Source organism: Quercus robur, chromosome 6 (genome assembly GCF_932294415.1).
Source record: "Quercus robur chromosome 6, dhQueRobu3.1, whole genome shotgun sequence".
NCBI lineage: Eukaryota > Viridiplantae > Streptophyta > Magnoliopsida > Fagales > Fagaceae > Quercus > Quercus robur.
In genome coordinates, this window is record NC_065539.1 from 25,616,109 (window position 1) to 25,625,884 (window position 9,776).

Sequence of the window (9,776 nt, forward strand, 5' to 3'; positions counted from 1 at the left end):
TAAGGTTGTCAAAATTGGAATCCTACATAAGATCGTGAGAGGTAGGTGAGATCGTAGAACGTAAAATCGGATCATGAATCATAAGATCCTACATTATTTAAGAAAAAAAAATTTGGTATATTAAATAATCACATAAATTATATATTCATAAAAAACCAAAAATTTGTATCTATTTGATGTAATTACCATACATCATTACATCCATTTGTAAGTATCATATTTTAGACCAAAATCTAAAATTTGGGTTAATATTGCAAAATCTGAAATTAATTTGCGTTATAGGTACTATTTGAACTTAATTGGGGAATTGAGGAAAGAGAAAGAATTTCGGCAACAGTGTTGCCGAAATTCAACAAAAGTAGGAGAGAGAAAGAGAAAAAGTTGGAGAGAGAAAGAAGAGGAATTTCGGCAACGCTGTTACCGAAATTCCTCTGCCCAAATTCCTGCCCGGTCCTGTGTAAGAAAGCAATTGCGACAATGCCATTGCCAAATTAGGGACAAAAAAGAAAATTTTTTTTTGGTAATTGTGGCAATGGCATTGCCGAAAATGGGGAAAAAATTGAACGGAATTATGGTAATGTCATTGCCGAAAATGAGAGGAAAAAAAAAATGTTATTGCCGAAATCTGGGAAGAAATTTTAAAAAAAGTGTTACGTTCACAATATTTTTATAAATACTTTCACAACAAATTACAGGTGATTAGTTATTATTAGTTCAAATTTGATTTTAACACTAAGATTACTTTTTTAATCTAATAATAACAACCTGCTTCTTAAAATTTGTTGTAAAAATATTGTAAAAATTGTGTGTACTTATCATTTCTTAAAAAAAAATAAAAATAAATAATAGAATTGTGGCAATGGGATTGCCGAAATAGGTGTAGAAAATTTTTACCTATTTCAGCAATGTCATTGCCGAAAATGTGAGGAAAGAAAAAAAAAAAAAAAAAAAAAGAAGGAGAAGAATTGTGGATTGCCACAATTCTTAAAAAAAAAAAAAAAAAAAAAAAAAAAAAAAAAAAAAAAAAAGAAAAGAGAGAAGAATTGTGGCAATGGGATTGCCGAAATTCCCATTGCCACAATTCTTCTCCTTTTTTTTTTTTTTCCTCACATTTTCGGCAATGGCATTGCCGAAATAAGTGAAAATTTTCTACACCTATTTCGGCAATCCCATTGCCACAATTCTATTATTATTATTTTTTTTTTTTAAGAAATGATAGATACACACAATTTTTACAATATTTTTACAACAAATTTTAAATGGCAGGTTGTTATTATTAGATTAAAAAAGTAATCTCAGTGTTAAAATCAAATTTGAACTAATAATAACTAATCACCTGTGATTTGTTGTTAAAGTATTATAAAAATATTGTGAACGTAACACTTTTTTTAAAATTTCTTCCCAGATTTCGGCAACAACATTTTTTTTTTCCTCTCATTTTTGGCAATGACATTGCCATAATTCCATTCAATTTTTCCCCCCATTTTCGGCAATGCCATTGCCACAATTACCAAAAAAAAAATTTCTTTTTTTTCCCTATTTCGGCAATAGCATTACCTATTTCGGCAATAGCATTACCGCAATTGCTTTTTTACACAGGACCGGGCAGGAATTTGAGCAGAGGAATTTTGGTATCAACGTTGCCGAAATTCCTCTTCTTTCTCTCTCCAACTTTTTCTCTTTCTCTCTCCTACTTTTGTTGAATTTCGGCAACACTGTTGCCGAAATTCTTTCTCTTTCCTCAATTTCCCAATTAAGTTCAAACAGTACCTATAACGCAAATTAAATTTAGATTTTGCAATATTACCCCAAAAGACTCATATATATATATATATATATATATATATATTCTTTTTTTACACAATAGATATGGTTAAATTTTGAAGAACCTAACTCGTCCCCAATAATTCAATGGCTTCAAAAAATGGAAATGGTCAATTGACACATTCCTATGGCCCCCTTCCCAAAAACAGACAACTCGTCCTCAATAATTCATTGGCTTCAAAAAATGGAAATGGTCAATTGACCCGTTCCCATGGCCCCCTTCCCAAAAACAGACATTTTAATCAATAAAATATCTAAATTCAAATGGTGTATGGTACCATGTTAAAGGTACAACTACCTCAACGAATATTTTCAACTCGCTCAGAAACCATCTGTACCATAACCACAAGATCCTCAATGTTACATGTGGTATATTAGTCGTCGGGTAAGGTTGTCAAAATTGGAATCCTACATAAGATCGTGAGAGGTAGGTGAGATCGTAGAACGTAAAATCGGATCATGAATCATAAGATCCTACATTATTTAAGAAAAAAAAATTTGGTATATTAAATAATCACATAAATTATATATTCATAAAAAAACCAAAAATTTGTATCTATTTGATGTAATTACCATACATCATTACATCCATTTGTAAGTATCATATTTTAGACCAAAAATCTCAAAACGTGACACTCTATTGGAATGTTATTTTTCATTTGGTTCAACTAACACTCTATCTCTCTACATTAGAATAGCAAAACTTGGTCAATTGTGATGTTATTTTTCATTTGAGTCAACTGAGCCTTTTGTCAAGTTAAAGAAGATTATAAGAAACCAGGATCGTTTAGAATCGTTAGAATCTTACGATCCTGAACAATCGCTAAGATCCTTTAAAGATCCAGATCGCTTTGGGCAGATGGGATTGTAAAATCGTAGGATCGTAGAATCCAGATCGGAATTTTGACAACCATGCATTAGAGTAAGGACGACTTTCGTCCTTCTCTCTTCACTCTCTTTCTTTGGGATTTCGAAAAAAGTTTTATTTTTTTATTTATTTTTGGTTTGATCTTATTAACTATAATAGATTCTGTGGGGCCCAATAGTTTATGGGCCCGGCTCGCTCGCTTATAGGGAGTCCACAGGCCCCAAACTAAAGGAGGCTAGGGCCCAAGCCCAAAAATAGTGAGCCCGATGTGGCCCAAAGATACGTCCGAGGACCGCTCAGTCATCGGAGGACCCAGAATCCCATTGACGAAAGTGGAATACAAGCAAACTTAAAAGATCAGAAAATATCTCAGGGAAATAGTCCTTAATACCCTTCATTGACATGACACCGCACCTAACAGAGCCGGATTCTTAGGCTTTATGGACCATCTCCCACAATTTCGGGATTAGACTGATGGGACAAATCTCTGTCCTGGAAAAGTCGACCCTACACGTGGACGGGGGATAATGAACGTAGGCTAGTATAAAAGAAAACGCAAGGTAACAAAGGGGGGGATCCATCTCACTTCCTGAAAAATACTCTAGGAATGAGAATGCCCGGATAGTATATGCGCTCCGCCATGGAAAACCCATCGACGGGTAACCGGAAAATACACTAGTGCTCCTCGGACATGATCCGAGGAGCCCAATCCCTCAATTCATAAAGTTAATGGGCTTAGATAACCGGACTAAAGCCTTTTCCAGTCTAGGTTTATCTAATGTCCGGCCTGTACTAACGTCCCGTGACCCAACTCCAGCCTTTCAAGCCCACTCTCTACAAAATTTATTGTGAGGGATCCATCACGCGCGAGCCCAACGTCATCGTTGGGCCGCTTGAGAATCGTGTCCCTACAGATTCAACTTTGGGATTGAAATATATATATATATATATATATATATTTGGAGCAAATTTAATATATTTTTTTCTTTTTTAATATTTTTTTTCTATTTAATTCAAAATTTTCAATTAATTTTTTTTTTTTTTTTTTTGAAAAAGAAGAAGAAGAAAATGGAAGGGTAAGAGCATTAGCATTGGGGGTGTAAACACCTCCAATTGGTATTTTACAACCAAAATCTCAAAATACATGCTCTATTCGGGTATGGGTTTGTAAAAAATTTTAGCATCTATGAACAATCAGGTTGTGAATATACAACCTGACCGTTCATAGGTTCTAAACAAAAATATTAATATTTTATTCCTCATATACAACCTGACCATTCATAGGTTCTAAACAAAAATATTAATATTTTATTCCTCATACTTTAACTTTATCCCTCAATCTCAGACTCTCCCTTTCTCTTCTCTCACTGTCTCGTCTCCTCTCTCTGGCTCTCTCTATCTGCTTCGTTTTGCCACTTGTCAAATTTGGATGACCGGAGGAGAGGTGGCTGTTGCTGGGGATTTAGATCCGGAGGAGAGGTGGATGCTTCGTCGAATTCGTTTTCCCCAAAATCTTTTCTCTGATCAAATCTGTATGCATATCCAGATTGCATGTTCAATAACCTTTTCAACCCCTCCTTTCTCAACACCACAACAAGCACCACACCCAAAATCTTTTCTCTGATTCAAATTTGTTTCTCATTTGGGTTTTGTTTTTGTTTTGGGTTTGTGGGTATGGATATGTGATTTTGGTAGTTGTTGTTGGTGGTGGATGGTGATGGTGAGTTGCAGCGGTAGTGGTGGTGGGTAGGTAGCAGTTCTAATTTGGATTTAGGTTTAGGTTTAGGTTTTGTTTATTTTTCCTTTTTAGGGGTTTGTGGGTATGGATATGCGATTTTGGTGGTTCTTGATGGTGGTGGTGGTGGGCTGTGGAGGTGGTGGCTATTGTGGTTAGTTTTGTAACTTTGTTTTGGTTTTTTGTTATATAGTTTGATTTTGGGATGGGTATGGATATGGGTATTGACTGTGGTGATTTTTGTTATGGAGTTTGATTGTTGTGGATTGGATTTTCAGTTTAGTGGTGGTGGCTGGTGGTGGAATTTTTTTTATTTTTTTTATTGTGGTAATTTTGGTGGTGACCGGTGACAAATTGGGGTTTTTTTAAGGCGAGATCTGGTGGAAGGTGATTCCTTGGGTGAGAGAGAGAGAGAGAGAGAGAGATACTTTTTTTTATTTATTATTTAATATTGTAGTTATATTATTTTATTGAGTTGAATGTAAAAATAGAAATTGGGATGTTGGGTAAGTTGTAAAATGAGATGATAAAATAGGTTTTTTGGATGCAAAATAGAACTTTTTTGGCATCCCAGATGCTAATGCTCTAACTATGAATATATGTTTGAGCGTTGATATAACTAAGGGAACAGAGAATAAATTATGTTCTTGGTAGGCTACAAAATTCACTCAATATATTTTTATTGGATGTGATTTTTGACAAATCCACTATTGTATTATATTTTTTAATTATATCTTACATGCTTGCAAAATTTCTAAAAGATAAAATATCAATAATTATATTATCAATAAAATGTTTTGATGGTGAACTAAAAATTGAACTAACTCCAATTCGTCCATGAGAGTTGTCCAGGTCAGGAAAGCAGGAATGGCTCTACCTAGTATGGCAGTCGTCCATAGGCACATGGGTCGTCCATGAGGAAAACACAAAGATGACCCCAAACACTTGGGAATATTCCATAAAAGTTTGTCTACAAGAGTTAGTGAATTGAACCACATGTTACTAGTTCGAGGCATGAGCAAGATCCAAGTTCATTGCTACAACTTCTTACTAAGTACTTAAATTCCAATGACGGTTATGGAAGATAAGATTGAATATTCTAACTCCTATAGCGGTTGTGGAAGTTAACCCTGAGCCTTCTAACTTCCTCAAAAATAGGGGAAGTTACAAGACAAGTAACCACTCCAAGTGCACACTATATAAACACTCATTCACATCAAATGAAGGCAAGTTTTAGACAACTCCCAAAAAGTTGGAATTCCAAAATTTGAGAGAGAAACTAACTTAAGCATCGGAGGGTTCTTGGCCGGTCCATCCTGGTCACCTTTGATCGTGTGTTTTCCTTTTAGGCCTTTCAAGTAATTACTAGACCATTGATGCCTAGAGCATTCAGTTTACTGATTTTCTTCGCATCATCAATTGGCGCCGTCTATGGGGAAGGATTAATTTTGTGTTTTGCAGTTTATCTTTCTCTGACAAAAGGCTGCATAGTTTGGACAAGATCAAGGGCCATTAGTTCAGGCCACCAGGAGAGTAGGGATGCCTATAGTAATCCCCATCTTGATTGACAGTCAGCACCTGTCACGCAACCGCTTTCCATCCAACATGTACAGTCCATGGCAGCCGCCATGGCGGAATTAACTCGCCAGAATCAAGAGTTGACTAGGGAGATTAGTCTAAGGAGGCAACGCCATGAAAGATACGCGGAAAGACAAGCCCAGAGTCAAGAAGATAAAGGAGGAAATGCTGAGCTCAAAAGCCAATCAAAGGGTACCACTTCCCGAAGGGTGCCACACTTGGAGAGGGAGATGGATCAAATTAGGAAGGTCGTGGATGAGATGAGGGAGAACATGAGAAGGGTGAATCTCGTAGATTATTTAGTTCATTAAACAAACTCCCCTTTCACGGCTTCCATCAACAGTCATGCTTTGCCTCCTAAGTTCAAGATGCCTTCCTTGGACTCATATGATGGAATGCGCGACCTTTTTGATCATATCGCTACTTTCAAGACTACAATGCACCTTCAAGGGGATCCAGATGAGATTATGTGTAGGGCCTTCCCTACCACCCCCAAAGGGCCAGCATGGGTGTAGTTCAACAAGATACCTTCGAATATAGTGGGTTCTTTCGAAGAATTAAGTAAGTTGTTTGTCAACAATTTTATCGGAGGGCAAAGGCATAAACGTTCCTCATCCAGCCTGTTAACCATAGAGTAAGGGGAAAATGAGAGCTTGTGGTCCTTCATTACTCATTTCAACAGGGAAACCCTAACGGTGGATGAGATGGATGACAAGTTGTTATTGGCAGCCTTCCATAATGGAGTTAACTCTGATTTATTCATCCATAAACTTTATGAGCAAGAGCCTCAAACCAAGGCTAAAGTCGTCCATTCAGCCCAAAACTTTATGAATGCAAAAGATGCAATTATAGTTAAGAAGAGGAAGAAAGCTGAGCGAATAGAAGCAAATCTCCCGCACCATCCTGAGCAGGGTCCTCGTCCAAAGAAGGCATGGACGAGAGAGAAGAAAGGTCGAGACAACAAGAAGACAAGTTCTTCGGCATGGAATTAGCAATACACGCCCTTGAACATGCCGCTAGAACATGTGCTTATGCAAATCAAGGATAATCCTTCCTTGAAGTGATCGGAAAAGATGAAGGGAGATCCCAACAAGCGCAATAAGAACAAGTATTGCCGCTTCCACAAAGATCATGGACATGACAAGGACGAGTGTTTTGATTTGAAGTAGCAAATAGAGAATCTCATCAGGCAAGGAAAATTGAGAAATTTCCTTGGATAAGATCACAAGGACGAGAACTTGAAGGGAAAGCTTGAAGAGTCGTCACGACCCCCGCTTGGAGAAATAAGAGTTATCATAGGAGGGATCTTGACAGGACAATCTTCTAAGTAAAGGAAGACGTACCTGAAGGTAGTGTAAAACGTCCAACTTTCAGGATGATCCCTAAGGACGAGGGTAACAGACGAGCAAGCCATTACGCTCACAGACAAAGATGCTGAAAGGGTTCACCACCCACATAACGACGCAATTGTCATCACTTTGCTTATTGTTGATTATACGACCAGAAGGGTGTTGGTGGACAATGGAAGTTCGGTGGACATCTTATATTACCCTGCTTTCCAGCAAATGAGGCTTGGACAAGATCAACTTCTTCTAGTAAATTCACCCTTAGTAGGATTTGGAGGGATGAAAGTGCAGCTTGTGGGTACCATTACTTTACCTGTTGTGGTGGGAGCATATCCACAACAGATAACCAAAGAAGTAAACTTTCTTGTCATGGACTGTTCATCGTCATACAATGCTATCATTGGAAGATCGACTTTAAACAGTTGGAAGGCAGTAACATCTACTTACCATTTGTCTATTAAGTTCCCAATAGATTACGGAATGGGTCAAGTGCAAGGAGGCCAAGAGAAAAATTACGACGGAGCCCACAAAAGTTACAACATTTGTCTAGCCATGTTGGCCATGGACGAGCACATGCAAACGATGAGCATAAACAAGAGAAAAGTTACGACGGAGCCCACAGAAGCATTGGAAGATGTTCTTTTGGACAAAAGTAACCTCAAGAAGTTCACAAGGATTGGAACAAGCATGGAAATGAAGATGAAGCAAGACCTTGTCCCTTTTTTAAAGAAGAGTATGGATGTGTTTGCATGGAGTCACGAGGACATGTCGGGTATTGACCCAAGTGTAATCACCCACCGTCTGAACGTGTATCCTTCTTCCAAGCCTGTGCCTTAAAAGAAGAGGGTTTTTACTCCTGAGCGAGATAAGGCTATTAAAAAGGAAGTCCAAAAGTTGACCATGGCAAAATTTATCCTGGAAGTTTACTACCTGGACTGGTTGGCCAATGTGGTGATGGTCAAAAAAGCTAATGGTAAGTGGAGGATGTGCGTGGACTTCATCGATTTGAACAAAGCTTGTCCAAAGGATAGCTATCCGTTGCCACGCATTGACCAGCTAGTGGATTCAACTACGGATCATAAATTGCTAAGTTTCATGGACGGCTTCTCGGGCTATAATCAAATAAGGATGGACAAGGCAGACCAGGAAAAGACATCTTTCATTACCAACCAAGGTTTGTTTTGCTACAAGGTGATGTCTTTTGGTTTGAAGAATGCGGGAGCAACTTATCAAAGGCTGGTTAACCATATGTTTCATCCACAGATTGGACGAAATGTGGAAGTTTATGTAGATGACATGTTGGTAAAGAGTTTGGACGAGGAAAAGCATCTGGACGACCTTCAAGAGACTTTTGATACGCTTAGACGATATAACATGAAGTTAAATCTAAGCAAGTGTGCTTTTGGAGCCACCAAGGAACCTTAATAAAATCTAGGCAATACTAAATATGGAGCCACCATGGAACATCAAGGAAGTCCAATCTCTCACCAGACGAGTTGCTGCCCTTAACAAGTTCGTCTTTAAAGCTACTGACAAGTGCTTGCCATTTTTTAAAGTTCTTAAGAAGGCATTTGAATGGACGGACAAGTGTCAAAAGGCCTTTCAAGACCTCAAAGCTTGCCTCATAGTAGCTCCTCTGCTGAGCCCGTCTATACCAGGTGAAGAATTATATTTGTATTTAGCGGTGTCCCTATATGCAGTGAGCTCAGCGTTAATTAGAGAAGAAGGGCAGATACAGAAGTCAGTTTATTACACAAGCAGAGTGCTAAGAGGGGCAGAAGGCCGATACCCAATGATGGAAAAGCTAGCATTTGCTTTGGTCACGGCTTCTAGAAAGATAAGACATTACTTTCAGGCTTATGTCATAAATGTCTTGACAGACCATCCACTAAAGGTGGCAATGAATAAATTGGAAGCCGCAGGACGACTAATCCAATGGGCCATAGAACTCAGGGAATTTGATGTCAGGTACCAACCAAGAAACGCAATAAAAGCTCAGGTATTAGCGGATTTCATTGTAGATTTCACTCCCAACCAAGGTGAGCAAGACAGGGTGGATGAAGCTCAGATGTGGGTTGTCAATGTGGATGGCTCGTCCACATTATATGCGAGAGGAATTGGAATTATACTCAAGTCCCCGGAAGGAGATAAGTTGAAATATGTAGCCCGTCTACAATACAAAACCACCAATAATGAAGCAGAATATGAAGCTCTCATTAAAGGATTGGAATTGGCTAAGTCCTTAGGGGCGGAGTCAATAGTCGTCCAAAGGGATTCATAGTTGATTAACAATCAAGTGAATGGAATGTGTGAAGCTAAGGAAGATTAGATGAAGAAGTATCTAAGCAGGGTAAAGCAACTTATCAAATAATTTAAAGAAGCTAGTTTTGTTCAACTCCTGAGGGAGGAAAACATGGAAGCAGAT